We start from the raw sequence: 20,543 nt of genomic DNA, 5'->3' as shown, positions 1-20,543 counted from the left end.
AGACTGTTTGAGAGAGCGAGCCATGCAAAGAGGAGAGAGTTCATGAAAATAAGGAAACTTAATAACAGTACATCCTGTCTTAGTAAAGTGCGATATCTATAAGGAGATTCAATGGGGTACAAAAGACTGCCCATACGGGTTCAGGGCACATATATCAGACACTCTCCTGAAAGAGACCAAACACATTCACATAACTAACTTTGCTGAGAGTTCCTGAAGAGACACCCCTCATTATCTGGCCAAACACTGAGCAATGAGGGAACAATGTTGCCATACCAAAGGCATGCAAATGTGGGTTTGGGTGGAACAGTAATGTGGATGGCACAAAGCAGTCTGCAAATCTAAGAGTGAATGCCCAGAGACCAATCATTAAACAATGTATTAATGAACAGATAGCCGATCTATCCAGATTAACAGCACAATATGAATAGGGTGTGCTTAATCTGCTAAACAAAAATAGCAACTCTATTAGATCCACTTGTAAGAGAGAAACCACCACTTTTTTAATGAACAAACCTATGTTTTCCAAGCGCATCCATAAGCTCTGAAAGGCCTAGAGGCCCAGTATTGGAGGATGAAGTCCGAAATCTGGGACCATTTACTCCGGAAATGCATCATGCTTTAGTTCTGTGATGGCAGAATATGGGGTAATCAAGATCAGAGAGGTCCCTTCCCTGCTGCTGAGCATGGAGCAGAGTTCTCAGAATCAAGTAAATTGTGGGGGGAAAACATAGTGAACACCTACGCCCCACGCTTGAAAAGATGCCTCCACGGTCCTTGCCTATGAGTCCCGTCTACAGCTGAAAAAGGTTCTCGATTTGCCAAAAGGTCTATCTGGAACAGGCTCCAAAGGGGAAGAAAAAACAACCTGTGAATCTGACAGTTGCTGGAATCTTCCCAATAAATCCTATGTCTGTGATAGAAATTCAGCTCTGAGTTTGATGCACTTTTCAAGGAAAGATATGGTAAAAGTCACTGTCAGATCCGACAGAGATTTCAATTTGTTATCCCCTACAATATTCATGTGACATACTATTGATTGGTTGTCCCTAAGAAGGCGTATCACACAATGGGAGCAGTGCTCTGCTAAGCCTTGGACCCCAAAGAAGCCATGAGGAATATCTCAGCGGGTTATGTGTCATTGAGATTCCTAATGAGACCTTGGACTCCCAATTCGGAGTCAACCACATCTGACATCCAACCATGCAAACTTTGGTCAGATTCTAATTGAAGATCTAGGGTAAAAGAAAAGGTTTCTCTGCTGTTCCAGGGCTCTAAGTGTCCTATACACCATATTAACGCTTTCATTTGTTCTGTGGAAAATGGCACCCAACTTAAATTGTTTGACCTTTTTGAAGGTGTTAGGTAGAATTTACATCTTGTGTGTAATTCTCCCCGCTTGGTGAGTCCCCAAGCACATATCGCTGGACTATTGGATTTTTGTCTGACAGGCTGGCGTGAGTGGGAAAGCTTTTTCCTCACTCACTCATTCTTTTCTGTGACTCTGAGAACCCTTTTGGTTTCTCCTGATGGAGTCTGCTTTCCTCCATCTTTTTATGGCATATGTATCTTCCTATTGCAGCATACAGCACCTTCTGTGCAGTGTTGCCGTAAGCTCCTTGAGCTACCCTCTTTGGTTTTCTTTTATTTCCCTGTGCTAACTTAAGGTTGCCAGGATAGTGGGATATGTTTTATCCTACTTATGCTTTTCTATTGTGATATCAGCACACACCACCTTAGGTGGAGTGCCGAGGGGACACATTGTATCCCTTTTCTCTTTGCCCAGAGTTCTTGCATTGATTATATTTTTGTCTCTGAATGTTTATTTCACAATGTGAACAGTTGGTTGTGTCTGAGGGCACACAAATGATCACAATATGCTAATTGCACAATTTCAGCAATCTGTGACAATTAATGGTGCGAGAGCTACCGCAAATATTTTTGTCAATAAAGGTGGTAATAGGGTGATTGATAAATGTTTGTACTCTTTGAAATATAAAGCCCTACAGGAGGGCCAGTCTAGAGATCCTATTGAAGCATTTTTATAACATTGAAAAATCTTTAATCTATTTTCCATTCTCCATAGTAAAAGGTAAGCACTCTACAAAGGTATCTGTGAAAGAAATATAGGAATTTAAAAAAAAGATGAGAAAGAATATACGAAGTATGGTTGTAGTGAGGCTGTTGGTAGGGGGAATGAAGGCAGCTAGAAACACAAAAATATAAAAATGTGATTAAAGCTAGGCGACACTTAATTCATCAGAGAGAAGGGGAGTTGATACTTCGATGTATCATCAATAGGTCAGACTCCTCATACTGGAAATTAGTTAATTTAGACTGTAAGATTTAACAGCATGCACAGGATAATCCAATACTGGCGTTTGTCTGAATAGAATATTTTGAACAGCTATTCTCATGTATGGAGATAACAGAATATATGAAAATGCCCACAGCCAATTGGTATGTAGATTTTACACAAGAAGCTATTGAAAGACTCATTAGCAAAAGCATCAAATCTAGAGCCCTCGGACCTAATGGGCTAAGTAATATGGTGCTTAAGGCTGATCCTGTTTATTGTCCCACATTCTCTTTCAACTGTTTAAAGAAATCATTAGAGCACAAAAAATCCCTAAATCCTGGCTCATGGCCAACATAAAACCAATATTTAAGAAAGGGGATTAATTGGAACCTTCCAATTATAGGCCAATAGCATTAGTTGATGCTGAATCAAAAATCTTTGCATTATTAGTGCAAAGAGAATAAAAAAACTGGGCTATTGCAAGTGGTATTTTGAAGCCATTCCAGGTTGGGTTTTAAGAAAATGTGGGATCAACTATAGCAGGGATAACAGTAGATTACTTGCTGCAATCTATGTAGTAAGGATTGACCTCTCCTTAGCCTTTGATAAGGTTTATCAAAAAGTATTATGGAAGAAGCTACAAGGATGGGCTATTCCCTTTCATTTGCTCAACACATTAAACTCTCCATAGTAATACTACTATAAGGGTTAGATGTAGCCAAATGGGAAATACCACTGAGGAAATGAAAGATAGAAATAGTCTTAAACAGAGGTGCGTGTTAGCACCCTATTTGTTTAATTTATATTTAGCTGACTAGGGTGATTTTCTTCAAAACTCTCCTTTTATCTCACTGATTCTTTTCGCTCACAGAAGTCACTGGCTAACATATGCTGATGATATTTTAATTGATGACACGACCAAAGTGGGAATTAATCGATTGCTTTGTTCATTTGAATGTTATGTAAAAATGAATGTACTAACGATAAATGCCACAAAATGAAAAAAAAGCAGAGAATTGAACAAGAAAATGTATTTGGGAATTAAATACGGAAATCCTAAGTGAAACTGTGGAGCTAAGGCACTTAGGTTTCCAAATGTATTCACCAATAAATACAACATTGATAAAAGACTTCTTTCCCAATAAGACTATGTATTTGCTACCATAATTAAAACATTTTAAAAATAGATATTGTACATTTTCCATACACCCAGTGGTTAAATTATATGAAGCTAAGGTCATTCCCACTGTATGTTTGGGTTTTGAGATCTATCATCAATTATGGGATTTAAATTTTGATGTTTACGAGGGTATTTTATGGAGAATTATGTAGGGATTACCTATGTCTATACTGATGATATGCATCATATGCATCTTGCAATGCTAAAATGCTATGCAAAAGAATAAAACAAGTAGGAAAATGTAAGCACCCCCCTTGCGGAATCACTTTATGAATTTTATAAATTAGGTACTAATAATGTTGCATACCCCTTAGATAAGATCTTTGATATGCAGTGGCAAAAGATGGGTTTTAACATGAAAGATACCTACAGTGACACTACTCAGTGTAAATTAAAAAGGTGGAGGCAAGATTGGGCCAATACTATTGATGAAATAAATGACTACATAAAATATGTTATGTTAACCAATGGTGCACATCATCTAGGCACTCCTGCAAACTGTCTTTTAAAATTTCCATCTTGGAAATTTGGCTATATGATAATGCAATTTGTTGTAATCTGTATTGACGGCTAATAATTTGCATTTGTGGAAAAGGGCAAAGTTGAATAATCCACAATGTCACCAATGTGAAACAAGCGTAGAATCCTTGTACCATTTATTGGAAGAGTGTACGGAAACTATGTCTTCTCATTCAGAATGCTTTGGCACTTATGTTAAGAACTTTCAAATTGATCTGTGGGAATTTCTCTGGGAGGAATTCCACATGTAATACTGTACTTTAACTCTATTGCTTACACTTTATAGATTTCTTTTTTATTATGAAATTGGTATACATTAAATAAAGGAAATGGAAATGATTATTTTTGATTTTTAGATTTTAATAATGTTGCTGTAAGGAATATTTTGTGTCATGACATGTTTTATTGTTGTATAGGATATATATAGTTTTGTATTGTTAAGGTTTCATTTTGAAGCCATATGACAACAACAAAAATGGTATCCCTTTTCTCACTTCTCCTGTAACTTTCTAGTTACAGTTACAAGTCTAAGCGGTGGCTGTGGATGATTTTCTACTGATTTTGTGAAACTTATATCTCAGGCTGTATTTGCAACTGGGGTAAGGGACACATGAGGCTCCCTTGTTCCAAAATGGAGCGTGTCTTCTTTTTCACCAAATCACAATGACGTGTCCTTTCTTGAGCCTCTTTCTGCCGACCTGGGTGGGGGAAGTCCCGCTCATTCCTTTGTCTTCGCCAGGCTCCCATTGGGAAACTCGGCCGAAAGTACCAGTGTGTCTGGGAGGACAGGAAACTGGGAGGTCACTAAAACTCCTCAGGTCTTTGTCCTCCAATGTGCCCGCTTGGATCCAGTTCTGACTGAGTGCCTTGCTGTTCCCTTGGGACAGCCACCACCCAAAGTTTGAATGTAGCATGCATGCTGATTGGCTGGGATCCTGCATAAAAGGTGAGAGTCTTAAGGCTGAAATGAAAAACAAGATAATGGTGCACAACTTCTATTTTGAATTTTTCTTCAGCATTCAGCAATTCTCAAAACTTTTCAAAACACTTTTTCCGGTGCACCAGGACAGAATCCTGTACCTTGAGTCCAAACAAAAAATCTAACGAAAATAACCTGATGTTGCTAATAGGTAGTCCTTGCGCACTCCTAATTCGGGATCTCCCCAATCAACCATTCAAAAATGCATTTAGTTTTTTCTTTGACACTCGCTTACTTTCATCTATTTGGACAAAAAATAATTTTAATGGACTTTCCATCATCGTTGAAACTGTTCAAGTCAACACAAAACTTCAGGCAAAATAATAATTAGATACTTAAAATTCAAATCAGTTCTGTATTTCCAACACAGTGATGCATTTGCTTCTGTGATTATGTAGCGTTACTGATTCTTATGCTAACTATTTCATATTTCATTAAGTGATCTCAGGAGATTTAAGCGGATTCATTGTTTCCTCAACAATCGGTCTTCAACAATGCGTTCATCTTGCCTCTTTCACTTTCTCATTTAGGGGTGTTAAGCAACGCGCTGAAGGCATGTGATCACTAGTTATAGTGTATCTCAGAACTCATACGCGCACAGGGTTTCTCTCTCTCCATGAAACTCAATGGTTGCTGTGTTTTGAGTCCTCTTTCTTCAGTCCTCTCACAACTTTGGTCAGGGTCTTACCACCTGCCCCTCAGACAGTCCTGGGCTGGGGCTCCCAACCAGGGTAATGAGCAGTTTATGGCTATTATAAAGGGACCGCCACATCACATGGCACCCTTCAGCTCCTTTTACCGGCTCCCTGGAGACACGGCTCCATTGCCAAGTAATTACAATTTGCCTTCCTCTGCAATACTCCAGTGCCTGGGTGCTCCGTTCTTCCTGGGACACTCACGGGTTGAGCTGGTCTTCCTGCTGCTTTCCTCTCACTCTCCAGTCTGACCCTCTGCTGTTGGCAGCTCCACCTTTTATGCACCTGTGTTTGGCTAACAGGTTGCAGGTGCGAGTTCTGGGTTTGCATTGCCTGACTATAATTAAGCCAATCAGTGGGACGTGCCTGACCTTCAATTCTGTACTACTCCTGATCCCTCTTCTTAGTCCCAGTACTATAGTGTTTTTTACAGCAGGAGATCTGCACTAATCCCAGTTGACTCTTCTTCTTCACAGTACTTTGTGGCCTTACCATTTTCTTGGTTGTCTGGGAAGAGTTCCTAAGAGGGTTATATGCGAGAACGCCGTTCTTTCTGCAGGCATCGCATCCCATGGAGCTCTTAATGACTACCATGGGGTCCGATGCTTTGTCACTCAGCTTCTTATATTCTAGGGTTCTCCAACCTGAGTCAGCTAAACTGCATCGCACTCCTGACACCATATGTGAGAAAGCCATGGTATTAAGAGACATGACATATACAATACAATTATATCACACCTTTATATATAATCAGAATGGTTTAACACTTAACTAACCCTATACTATGGCAGGACTTCCCTGCCTCAAGAAACCTAAGGAACATAAATGTCAGGATGTCCAAAAGGAACAAAAGTCTGTGTCATTAACCTATGCTATCCTCACAACTACACCAAAACTAGTGGGGAATGCTCTCAACCAAAAATCAGTGCTCCAAAGTAAATGTTCAAAGAATGGCAATTCAAGTTCCCATAAAGCTCACTAGTTCAGGTTCAACACAGTTCCAATGTAACCTCCTCTCAGTAAGAACTGAACAAACTCTGAAGTTACTTTCTGGAGTTTCGCAGGTATCACAGTTCACATCCAAGGGGTCTCCCTTCCCCAAGTTCAAACACAACAAAAAGAAGTATCTTAAAACTTTGTCTTTTCACTGCATTTCAACAATTCTTTATAACTCAGCGTTCCCTTCCCCAAGTCTGTTTTCCTTCTTTCACCACTGCAAAACATCCTTGTTGGCATATAGGGGTTCCCTGGTCTTTGCACAGTTTTAGACCACACTATCCTCCCATTACAGTTCCCGCAACCATGAACCTAGCATTCGCTTTTCCACCGTTCTTTGTTTCACATGTTGCAGAATTTCTCTGGTTTTGGCACAGTTTCAACCGCCACAGTCCACCTTTACAGGTTACGCAACCAGCAACTTCCAGGTCTCTTACCAAAGTCAGTAATATCTACTAGTGTTCACTGTGCAGGCTCAATATCCCCTTTCGTGTCTTTCAGTTCAGCATTCAGTAAGTATAGCTTGACTTGTTGACAATCTTCAATAAGTGAAGGTGTGTTTGTTTTACTCAATTCGGTATTCAGATAAAGACAACTTTGCTAGTTTTGTCAATTAATCTTGTTGACTATTCACAATTGCAAACATTCAGCTTTCATCCAGATTGTCCCTGTTGCTAGTTTTAATGAACTCTTGAAGATCTTTAGTCAGCTGTCTGCACTTCTACACTTCCACTTTACCAAATGGGCATTTCTGTAATCCACTATTCACTATTAGGCATTTATAAGGGATCCTCTCTTCCCAACACTTCTTTCCTGCCTTTCTCTGGTTTTATTTAGTTTGTGTTCAATACTTTCACAATTTTGCTCCGACCTTCGCTAGCTTCCCTCTTTCATTAAGTGATCTCGGGAAATGTGTGCGGATACATTGTTTCCTCAACAATCGGTCTTTGAAAAGGCTTTCATCTTGCTTCATTTGTTTTTCTCATTCAGGGGCTTTCAGGAACATGCCAAAGGCACGTGATCACTAGATATACTGTATCTCAGAACTCATACGCACACTGGGTTTCTCTCTCTCTCCAAGAAACTCACTGGTTGCAGTGTTTTGAGTCCTCGTTCTTCGGTCCTCTCACAACTGAGGTCAGTGTCTTACCACCTGCCCCTCAGAGCTCTGGGCTGGGGCTCCTAATCAGGGTAACGAGCAGTTTCTGGCTATTATAAAGGGACCACCACTTCACATGGCACCCATCAGCTCCTTTTACTGGCTGCCTGGAGACACGGCTCCTCACCAAAGTAATCACAATGTGCCCTATTTGCAATACTTCAGCGTATCTGTGCCCTTTTCTTCCTGGGACACACATGGGTTGAGCTCGTCTTTCTGATGCTTTCTTCACACTCTCCAGTCCGACCTTCTGCTGTTGGCAGCTCCACCTTTTATGCACCTGTGTTTGGCTGACAGGTTGCATGTGCGAATTCTGGGGTTTTATTGCCTGACTATAACTAAGCCAATCAGTGGGTCGCGCCTGACCTTTAGTCCTGTACTCCTCCTGATCCCGCTTCTTTGTCCCAGTACTATAATGTTTTTTACAGCAGGATATCTGCACTAATCCCAGTTGACTCTTCTTCTTCACAGTACTTTGTGGCCTTGCCTTTCTCTTGGTTGTCTGGGTGGGGTCCCTTAGAGGGATACATTTGAGAACGCGCCCTCAGATTTCTCACAGTACATACCTAGGCAGTTTCTGTGTCGCTGTTTGCTCCTCATGGGTTTTTTCAGTCACATTGGGGTGGATGGCCTAACTGTGTGATCCTGTGTCTAAGGACATCCATCCTAGAGGCAGAAATCCTTCAGGTGGCCTACCTAGCCCCGCTGAATCCCTTGAATCCAATTTAGTTACTTACTTGCTATGAAAAGCATCATCTGTGAATTTGACAACTTTGACAGCATCTGTCTCCCTTTTTTCTGCTGTGCAAGGGTCACTGGTCCCCCAATGCCTCAATCTGACTTTTGAGACTCTCTTTCCCCAGATAGGGTTGGACAGTATTGATATTTACTAAATGTTGGTTGAAGAAATGGGGCAGGGGGATAGCTCAGGGGCAACGCATTCGTCTTGGAAATAAGATAATGCCGCACAACAAAGGTTTTAATCTGGATCCTGTGCTTAGAAACCAATCTTTGGTATTAAGTGTGTTATAAATGAACACTTATAAATTATGAATGATTCGCTACACTAAAACTACTCTTGTTACTTGCCTTTTTCTCATCTAAGGGTTTAGTACTGAACTGAGTATTGCTAAAGCAGATGTTCTACAGTATATATGTGTGAAACGTTCCTTACTTTCCTGAATTGCATTTTGAGTTTAACATTGCCCAAGTGTATATAATAAATAACTCTATTTTTATTTAACTTCAGTGTGTAAGTGTTTCCTTAACTATAAGTGTACTCAAATGACTTTGTAATCAACTACTGCCCTCCTCCCACCTAAACTAAGCCTGGCTGCTCAGCCATAGCTACCAACCCCTTTGGGTAGTTCAGGCCAAACTTAAGAGCTGGAGCACTGTACATCTAAGAATGAGACTTCTACAGTCCTACCACAGGTGGACTTTAGTAAAACTCCCTAACAGAAGGGCCTTTATTTTTATGTGTTGATTAGCCCTGCATTGAAAGGGGCCTAGAAACACTGCCTACATGAATGAGCCCAGCATCCATGGTCCAGGTCAGATATCCTTTTGTTTAATCTGTGTGTTAGGTTTTTTAATAAACATAACGCAACAGCAACCACAGTGGAGCATCCAGAGAACAGCACATTTGTACATCCTTTAAGGGGTCATCATGCCAGTCACATCATTGCCAAGAAAAATGGTATCAGCATGCCCCATTAGGGGCCGAGTCCAGGATTGACATCAGGTATTGGATGTACAGTCCCCACATATCAGGGGATATGCAAAGGCATATTTTGTATAAATGCCACTTCGAGGTCATAACAGTAAGGAACATCCTGCAGCCATGCCACGGCCCGAGAGGGGGGCGCTGACATAGCTACCCGCCTGCCAGCACCCAGGTCAATTAATGAGATCAATGGCATCTTTAAGGTTCTCTTTAATTGACTCATTATGGACACAACCTTGGAGTGATGGAGGTGAAGTGCAAATATCCTGTAATCTATCAAAAAAGGTGTGTGTACCTTCTAAGAGGGAGTGACTGAAACCCAACTTCTCAAAAGGGTAACCACTGGTCAAAAAAGCTTCGTAAAGCACCAGAGGGACGATGCCGTTCAGAAAGGGAGAGAGAAGAATTAGGACATTTACCCCTCCCATGAGAAATGGGGAAAACGTGAGGCAGTGAAAATTGGTACTGTAATGTATGCATGCTTAAGGTCAATTTCCTGCCCCAATGCGTCCCTCAAAAGAGCAACTGTCTTCATCTTAAAGTGATGATCAACTATAAACGTGTTGACATCCCAGACTTAAATGACTAGGCAGAAGCCCTTCTCTCTATTGTGAACAAGAGCTATGTTGCTGATGACCACTTGTGGAAGAAAGGAGGCCCTTTCCACTCCCCCTTTAGTTGACAAATCTTTCACTTCTCTAGTGATCAGATTTCTCTTTGGAAAACTAGATTGCACCCCAAGGATTGTGTCGCAGAGGGGGCTGAATAAACCCACTAACAAATTCCATTCCTAGCTGCAGCACCCAGTGATCTTGAGAAATAAGTAACCAACCTCACAAATATCTTTGAATTTTCTGCCCTCCACTCAGTAGAACGCTGTTCTCTGTAACCCCTAGCCTAAATGGGGCCCTGAGATGATTGTACCATTAACTAGAATGTTCTTAAAATGCTGTGCAAGGAAAGGGATAGTTGATCCCCCCCTCCCAGGGGACCAGAGGTGGGGCATGCCAGCCATGATTGGCAGAGAAAGGAGGAATGTTGAGAAAAGAGGCAAGTAGAACAGCACCAATTCGGTCCTCTGGGACCTGTTGCCTCAGGCAGCCCTGTGGGAAAAGGAGACTGCCTGAAGCAGCATTACCTCCACTGGTGGCTCATACTGGGATGACAGCATAAAAGACGGTCTCTCGGTCTCCACTTGTAGTCCACCATCATTCCCACTGTCGGTGACAGAAACATGGCCCATGGTGTAGATAAGATACGGAAAGGACCAGAGGTGAGGTGGGTCCCCGCAGGTTTAAGGAAGTTAATACAGACGAGGGGCGCGTACTATGGGAGTGGCAGGTTGTTAAGGAGTTAGACGCCTTAGCAGGAAAAAGGAGCAGAGCGAGCCGGTGAGCCAGAGTACCTAAGGTGGAGTTCTAGCATCTTGCTGCGGGACCCAGAGGGAAGCGCTCGCGTCCAAGCACATTTGGAAGACCTCTGCATGGCGCATTAGGTGTCAGGTCTGCCACAGAGGAGGCACAGCGAGGGGTTTCTATAGGTTCTGGCATGGAGGACAGTGGCAGATCGGTGCCAACGAGAAAAAGGTAGAGGCAGTGATGGCCGACTGCAGTGGCCAGATTAAAGTGATACAATGATCAATGATTAGTAGTTGTAATAATGTTTTGTAGGCCTAGTGTGTACTCATCAGGGGCAATGTGGGGGCATACTAGGAGGAGCCACAAATTAGTGAGTGCTCTCCATACCTGTTTTAGCACTCTCACCAAGCCTCAAGCATGACACAAAGACTGGAGTGGATGCAGCTACGTGGATCTGAAGATCCCTCGGGTGCCTGACCAAGGCGATATTGCCACACTCCTAGTGATGACTGTAATGCATGCACCTATCTGCTGTATTATTTGTTAAGGGCAGCAGCCTGCTCCCGGGTCCACCTGCAGTCCCACCTCTGAGTGCATTTAGTAGGTGTGGTCTAAGGAGGGGTGTACTGGGCCAATGGTTTTGTGCATTTAGCTATTAAAATGTTGGCAGTGTTCCAGGCTGGCAATGTTAAACATCAGTAGAGATCCCTTCAGAGCAAAGATTCTTGGGGCATCCTGTGAGCTGTTCTGCCTTAGACTGTTACGTAGAACTCAGGATTCTAACCCACTCCTGTTAAGAGTGAAGGAGGGGAGGTTGTGTAATGGTCCACCTCTGGCAAGATGGGCAAGGGTCCCCCAGCAGGCCTGAATAGAAATACCTGGGCTACATTGGAGGCACTACTGAGATGGGGATGGTCTTAAGAGGCCCAGATGGGTTGCAAACTTAGTCATCTGAGCATTACACCCTTGGGGACAAGAAAAATCCCAAAGGAACCACTGAGTCTGTTGCACACGGTTGCTATTCTCCCTGGGCATCGGGGTATTGCCAAAAAAGGATTCCTCTTCCACCAAATCAAAGATCTTTATCAATGGTCAGTGGGATTCTGTACCCTATCATGGAAAGTAAAGCAAGTCTTATTGAAACCTTTTGATAGGTCTCACCAATATCTGAGAGGAACACAGACCTTTTTGTATTGATGATCGGGGCAACCGGGAATCTATTAGGAGTATACCATGGCAGACATTCAGGTCTCATTTTGCTCTTGTTGAGGAGTCGATCTTGTGTCTCAAATAAGAGTCAACATAAACTTTAATACATTGCAAGAGACCCTTACTTAATCTTGTGAACTCTGGATCTGTGCTAGTACGACGTAGGTCCAGGTTGTACTGAGGAATAGGCAGTATGAAGACCCAAACCCCTTCCGTCCTGAGAATAGAGCCCTTAGGAGAAGGCAGTGGCTGATTAATCCACACTACGGGCTTACCTCCTTGTATTTACGTGGTGCAAAAGCAGTGGAATCACTGGACCGGGAGATGGAATGAGGATGGCCACCGTACCCAATGAGAGCCAATCAGAGGGTACAGAGAGGAAGATGCAGGGAAAAATAGGTCAGGGTAAACAAGAATGGTGGCCAGAAGCTGGTACAAAGAAAGGAGGAAAAAGGTGTCTAAAACCCAGTGCAGGAGACTGGAACAAGGCAGGAGGAACACAATTACTGGAAATGATCACAGACAGGATACCAGCAATTGAGCACAGGAGAGTGAAGGCTGAGCAAGGGAGAGCCAAAGAGAAATGAAGTGCAGAGACACAGAAGCAGGCAAGCTTTGAGGAATAAGGCAGCAGGCCGAGAATCCAGACACAGGGAGGGTTAAGAAGCACCTAGTAATGGTGGCGTCTTCCTGTCATGGTGTGCAATGCGTCGTCACGTACCAAGCTACTGGCCATTGCCTTCCTGTATCTCCCGTCAGTGAAGTGTGATCCGTTGCCATGGTGCTGCATCATGACGGCCTTGCGGCGTGCAACGGCACGGCTTTACCATGGTCTCCATCCCCTCCGTACCTGGAGAAGAGCGAAGTGGTGTCCATGTCGAGAATGGCACCACTGTGGATACAAGTGCCAGCTCGTAGCAGGTAAGTGCATACGGTGGAACGTGACACCTTCTCTCTGGAGCCAGGCTCCATAATTGTCATTGGATAGCACATAAGGACTCACAAAACCATTCTGTAACCCTGTAGCAGCATACCCTATAATCATCTATTATTGGGGGTCTCCTTGATTAAAATCATCCCTTGGGAAAAAAGTGGGGCCTCACTCAATTCAACCACTTGTGACAGGCCTAGGGCTATTAGGCACTCAGCTCTTTCTTTCACATTCTGATCTTACTCCTGGCTAAACGGTATAGGGAGTGCGGTTGTAGCCCTGTGGTTGTTGGGCCACATTAAGACACAACATTCTTCCTCCACACGTCCCACGTATTTCCTGTTAGGTACCTCTCTGAACAAGGAAATAAACCAACCTTATGCCACCAGGACAGGACACTTTCAACACAGGATCATCTCTTGGCAAAGAGGGCTGAGGAGAACCTCTGGAGAGGGCCTTGTGTGCAGATACATCAATTGCCTTAGTTTAAGGATTCATCAAGGAACACCTTCTCCACTGCCTCTGCCTCAGAGGCCTCAATACATTTAGCAAATTACCCCTTTGCAGTCCTCATTCCTCTGTGAGTTCTCAGCTGTATTGACTTGCGTCTGAGAGGGTAGTGAAGGGTTCTGCTCTGAATGTCCTGAGGGATCCCTTTCTGTCGTGCCCTGTAACATAGCCTTGTATAAAACATCTTTGCAAATATTATCCACGGAAAATACCTAAGGTAATTCCATTGTTTATGCACTTAGGGCGTTGACGGCCTGCCTCATCTTCATGTCTGACCAGCTCTGGAACCGGGATGCTCATCAGATGACGATCGGTCACTAACGAACACAAGGAATTCTACAAGAATCACAAACTGTCCTGCAAACCAAACCGAGAAGAGGAAAGAGAATGCGTATCTAGTCTCATTGGAGCAGTAAGAAAAGAGAATGTGTGGTTGGGGGAAGGAGGTATTGTATATGCAATTGCGTGGACCCACCTTTATAGGGAAACGACCTTAACGGAGGATGGGGAGTGAGGACATCTGGGAAGAAGGGAGGAAGAGAAGGGTCTGCTAGAGCCCGAGACAGGAAGTGGAACGGGAGATTAAAGAAGGTGCAACAATCGAGTGGCCTCGTTTGTCTCATTGTATGAAAGTAGGCCTCAGGGTGAATGAGAATCCGGTCTCCTGCCTCTGGTGTAATGCCAGATAAAACAGGAGGTTTTAAGGAAGAAAGTCTAGGATTGGTTAACTGCAGATGGCCTATGACTCACTTGGTGAGAGGGATTGTTTAAGCCGTTGTTTTGAGAAAAATAACCGACTGCTGTTAAAATAAAAAGAAAATGATGTTCCCCGTGCCATGCTGCAGAATTCTTTATGCTATCCACGAAGCACTGGGCAAACCCTTCATTAAGGCGGACCTGCCAGGCACAAGCAAAACGGACTAACTCATCTGTGCAACAGATCATGACTACATGACTCATTGGCAGTCAATATCTATGCTAGTCACAACTGACAGGTAACAGTGAATCATAATGGGCTGATCACTTCCTGGTAATATTCATTACTCCAAGTCCAGGTCTTCGTCATCACAGTTCATGACATCCAGCCCGAGACACAATGTGGATTTAAACTGCTTGGTAATCAAAAAGGAAGACTTGGTGAATCAGAGGTGCTTTCATCCCCATTTTAGGAGAGGGGTTAAAGAACGGTCACCAATGATAGGTCTCAGCTCATAGAGTAAGGACTGTGACGAGGAACACCGAAGAGGAAGTGAGGCATTAGTGGTGCATGCAAAGCTGGACACCAGTTAAAAGATACGAATCCCAGTAAATACACTTCCAAACTCTGCTGCGTTAACTGTGCCGTGGCATGCGCCGTTCCTGTCACGCTTGTGAAAGAAACATCCGGCCATATCTGCTAGTTAGTGGTTCTTTTTCCTGGCAAGCTGCAAACAAGCCCTGTGGATAATTCCATTCATGTCAGTTACAAGGTCGACCTGGCACTGTGATTTCTAGACGTGCTCTATAATGTCACTTTATAATCCATAGTGCGACCTCCAGAGGTGTAGGATACAGCCAGTTGGCAATCCATACCGCGACCTTTGGAATGTTGCGTCTGTCATTATGTAATGGGTGAAATGTAATGCCAATCTTTTTTTCCTGGAGGTTTATTCATTGCAACTGTGTCTCCTGTAGTGATTATTTCCCTGTTTTCTTCTCGCAGAATATTGTAATAGGTGTAACACAATCAGTAAATAACATGAATGAAACTATGATGTTCAGAAATCAGACTTTGATAAGGGGGTGAATTTGCAGTATGCACGCCCCAGGACAACTGGGACCTTTCTTATCCATTTCACAATCTGTATGAAAATCAGATATTGCCGTGAGAAAATCGATCAAATAAAATCTCCACTATTCAGACAAAAAAACAGAATTCACGACGTGAAAGTTTTAAACAGTGAATATTGGAATTGTAGATTTGTGGTGACATATTCAATACAGAAACTATTACCTGGTGCAATTGCAGTATTGCATGGCATTAGCTCTGGGGCAAATGCTGCGTTAGTAATCTACAGTTCCTTCTCTGCTTCTACATTGTGAATGTACATTGAATTCCTAGCTAACTAGATGTTTACTGAAGGCGAGGATTAACAGATCCATCCAGTCTGTTTTATTTCCAGGCTTGCTTCAACATCATACTACCTGGTAAGATTCCCGAGCAGTTTTGCTGTTATTTGTCGAATATATAATGTATCCATTGCTCAACTGATGTTGATGGCACATGGTGGTAATTTCTAATCTAAACTGTTCATGTCCTTGCCTGCTGCACCCAGCGGCAGATTTAGGCTTTCTGCTGCCCGAGGCCCAATAGGTGCATGTGCCCCCCTAACTTGACTCCACGTCTGCCAGACTCTGCACCTTCACCAGATTCTGCCCCTTCAACAAACTCTGTCCGCGTTGTCCAAACTACGCCCCTTCCTCCCATTTTGTCACCCATTTTGGCTCCTAGGACCTTTTTTTAGAAAGGATGAATTAGAATGTTTTGGCTTCCTCTCTAGACATTTAAGTCTGTCATCTTCTATGTTATGTGAGTTGAAAGAGTGTTTTCAGATCTCTGCTGCCCAAGATTTGGGGAAGGCAGTGTGTTCTACAGTTGAGTGCACTAGAGGTAATTGCTACAGCTAACAGTCTACTTTTAGTTAGGTATGAAAACAATCTTTTAGAGGAAGCGATAGGAACATCAGCTATCTGCCAATTGGACACAAGTGAGAGAAGGTTGGAACGAGGAATTTTGGTTTCAATGCTAATATCTGGTTTCTCTCACAAATTACCTGCTGTCACTATATGAGACCCATCTAAACTGGTCTGTAATATGAATGCAACATAACTACATTTCTACATCCGGTCTTGTCAAATGGTAAAGTTTACATATGAAATACATGCAAGTGGTACAGGCACACCTTATAAAAAGGTTGAATGAAAAGAACTCAACCCCTTTCTCATGGTCACAGCTCTGGTGTTAACTGGGGGCCAAATTGAAATAAGGCACCTTGCCTGCTGCAGTTGATGTACCGCCAATCCCTTGGGCTGTAAAGCCATTAAAATATGGCAAAATCATAAGTGAAGTTCGTAAACTCTGCCTGGGCATAAACACTACAGTATAGTAAAGACAGTTGGAGAAGGTTCTTGGAATCTTTGGCTGTGCATTCTTATGACTTAGTAATGGATAAGGTAATCCTGAAAAATCATGTGTGGGCAGCAACAGCATTCCTCGTAGCTGCACAATGCAGGCACCTTTCATAACAAATGAAGTGGTACATACTGTTTACATCATTGCTGTTTGTGCAATTGTTCAAAATACCCCAAATTTAAAATTGAGCAATAGATCGGGGGTTCCAGCACAATATAACCTTTGTGGGTATGGTTTAGGCTATGGTTCTTACCAGCTTGCGTTTAAGGCAAATTAAAATGTTTGTTAACTCCGTAGAGTTGGTTGGACTGTATAATACATAGGAACATTTTGGGATTTGAGGGTATAGAAACACTTGTGTATGGGCGTGTTATAAATGCCATATCATATCATATAAATGTCCTGCTGTCGTCTGGAGCACTGTTACACAGTAAAAGTCCTACATTGTATTTAAAATAGAATTAATATCAATATTACTTATAAACATCACAGTTATGCATTGTGTTACATACTTTGCAGTTGGTTCTCCTGGTATAACTGAGTGCACAACAGAATTTCATCAAAGACAAATGATGAACCCAGCAGGGATGCCATTTGCCCGCTTACCACTGAGCAGCTTCTGTAAAGATGGCTGAACGGATATCTTTATGGGACACTTTACAGCTGTGAATCAGTGTGTACCTTTGGAAAACACAGTTTTTGTTCTCACCCTTCTATGGCTTTGCAATACTTTCACAGGCTTCTTGCTGCACTTATCCTATTTGAACTTATCTATGATCTAGTTCATGCTTGCAACTTATTAGAAGCCACAGGCCTCTGAAATGTGGGGCTTTGGAGGGAAATGAGTGCTTGCTTCTGAACATCATTTTAGTCTCACCCGGGGGAACCCTATGCTTGACTTAAGCATAGGCATGCATTTAATATTGTAAAATGATGCATCATTTGTAACCTTTAAGTTTCTGAAGAGAAAACCCTCATTTTTGCCACGGTTGAAAAAATGCATGGCGTGCATTTGAATATATAAGTGCTTGCTTAATACTGTGTAAGTGTGTATTGATTAGAAAGAACTTGAAAGATAATGTGAAGTGGCACCAATGAAACCAATGAGGTTTTGGGTGTTTTGCATATTAAAGAGCCTTTTGGGAATGACCAAAGAGCTTTATATCTATCACATATGTCTGTGATAGTTGTATGACTGAATCAGTAAATACTTAAAGCACGTATGCTTTGGAACACATTTCCATTTTTTTTAAAATAAACAAAGCTCATCCTAACAATAATGCTTTTGTAAATATCAAGCATATATACAAGTTTGGCCATCAAAGCCTTCAGTTGTCAGCGTGGAATGACTGCCTACAGCTCAATATTACTCGCAGTGTTGTGGATCAGCCACTCTCGGATAAATATAATTGACTTTAATGACAACCAATACATTGAAAATAGACTACAATATATATGTCAATCTGTCAGCCTTGTAGTAAATATGTCTAGACACTGCGCTCTTCACCTCTAAGATAAAAAACTTGATGACGTGCAGCTGGTACTCTTTGTAAAAAGACTGGTACCTCAACCAACCAATGTGAAAAGCACAACTCAAATCAGAAGCCCAGGAGTGTGGAAAAAGCATGGCATGTAGCCAAGCACTAAATATATCAGCCAATGTCTATTCCTCCTCTACACACTCCATAATATTAGTTGTGGATCAATGAGTGACACTAAGGTGCCTAAAACCTAAAATGGCATGTATGGTTAACCAGATACTGTAGCATAACTGTGTGCAGTAACCTAGAATGTACATTGTGGGGGCTCATTATGGTAGTACTTTTGAAAAACAGTTAGTATTTTAAACATCACCTATGTTTTCCGACCAAACTAATTGTGAGTAGTGGGGTATTTACCACATGCAGTATTTTGGAAATACTTAATGTGGTAGATAGTGCAAGATTAGAGGCTGTAATATCGCCTAAAAGTCTGAGCTCTGTCCCCATAAAGATGTGTTTCCCCTAGCCCTGACTCTTCACCACTTTGCAAAAAACATTTGTTACAACAGATAAGGGATAACCCAGTGCACCCACTTCATTTGCTTGCCAAAAAGATGTGTGGGGGCCACAAAGGCATGGGAATGTGAGTGTCTCAGTTGCTCACTTTCCCACCCCACTTTGTGCATGGAGATTGTTAGGAAAGATTTCTCTTTGCAGCACCTTTTCCTACATTTTTATGGACACCCAAACTTTGTGCGTTGTGCTTTTTATTTTGAATTTGACCTGAACTTTCTACAGTGCAGTGAAGCCTTCAGCATCACCACACTGGCTTTTGCTCATTTGTGATGGGGAAACTGACATGTGCTTCAGGCTGTCAGTACTCAGAAGTATTGTTTCCCTTAGTCTTGTTATATTGTTGCTGCTATTGGTACATTTTCTAACATTGTACAATGCATCTTAGAATGCAGTAAGATAGGGTGCACTTTTTGTTTTCCCTAGACTAACACTCAGAGAATTGTTGGTTACTTTAGGTGTACCTAAGGGACAAGCTGGTGACAGCTGTTACTTTTTGCTTTTGTTTAGTGTAATTATATTTAGCCTTATTGCGTTTGCTGCGTTTGGCTTCCTACTGGGTCTGGTGTCCAAACATGGCCGTGCCACGAGGTTTTGGTTTGTCTCGTGGCCATCTTGTCACTAACCCTTCTTCCTGACCTGTGAGGACAGGAAAATCCTTACATGGACTTCCAGTGCCCGGGAAAGCTGAGGCTTTTTTTCATAGGGTACTGCAGGGTCATATGTGTTTGCTTCCAGGAAGTGGGTTGAGACTGTCTGGTCCCAATCCACAAACTTGTTTCAGTGTGTCTGAATGATTTGCATGAGCTGTGCCACCAGTGGTCGTGATTGGACCACTGCTCGGGTGTGTGTTTGTGTGAGGGCTAGATCTTTCATTGTCTAATGGGAGTTTCGGCCACCTCCTTTTTAGAAAAGAAGAGACATACCTGTGCCGGTTCCAGAGAGATCCTGGAAGAAACCTAAAGGAGCCAAGTCTCCTGTCCAGCTGCAAGACATGTAAGCAGACTGTGAACCCGTTGGAATAAGGCCTGATGACCAACTTCTGTTGCTGTACAGGAAGAGCCCTTCGTTGCAGGTGATCTTCAGAAGTCTTGCAAAGGCGCTTCGACTCTTGGAGTGGAGTGAACATTAATTCTCAATGTTAGCTCAGAGTTTGGGTTATCGTGCTGCAGAAGTCACCGTTCTGTGTTGAGGACCAGAACATTGGGGATTGACAGCTTGTACTTCAGGACTCATCAATGCCAAATGTTCGTGGTTCCCGCTTTGAGGGGACCCGAGACAAGTGTGTCCCCATGCATGACCGTGCATCAGTGGCTGTCATCCAAAACTGCTTTTGTGCATCCAGTCATGTGCTGAGAGGGGTCCTGCATTGAGTTCTTCTGCATTCTCCATCCTGAAGACCTTGCACCAGCAATTGTCACCAACCGGAGAAGTGTTCGTACCTGCAACCCCTGGACATCAAGAACCATAGCTGATGGTGGGAAAAGCAACCCTGGACCCTCTTCTAAAGACCTGCCAAGTCCTAAGAAGAATCAGAGTACTCGGTGAGTTGTAACAGTACTTACCTGAACCCCATAACTCCCTTTTAAAAGTTTTGTAACTTTGGAAATGTTTTACAGTAGTTTGGCTTTGCCACTGCTTGCGCACGCATTTCCGAAAGTGGGTGCCACGTTTATTAGCTAGAAAAACGTGTTCTCTACCACTTGGAACTCTTCATTGGACCCCAGAAGCACAACGCTAACTTTTTCCCGTCTCA

The sequence above is a fragment of the Ambystoma mexicanum genome, chromosome 10 (genome assembly GCF_040938575.1).
Source record: "Ambystoma mexicanum isolate Mex_15411 chromosome 10, UKY_AmexF1_1, whole genome shotgun sequence".
In the NCBI taxonomy this organism is placed as follows: Eukaryota; Metazoa; Chordata; class Amphibia; order Caudata; family Ambystomatidae; genus Ambystoma; species Ambystoma mexicanum.
Note: the sequence above shows the minus strand (reverse complement) of the source record.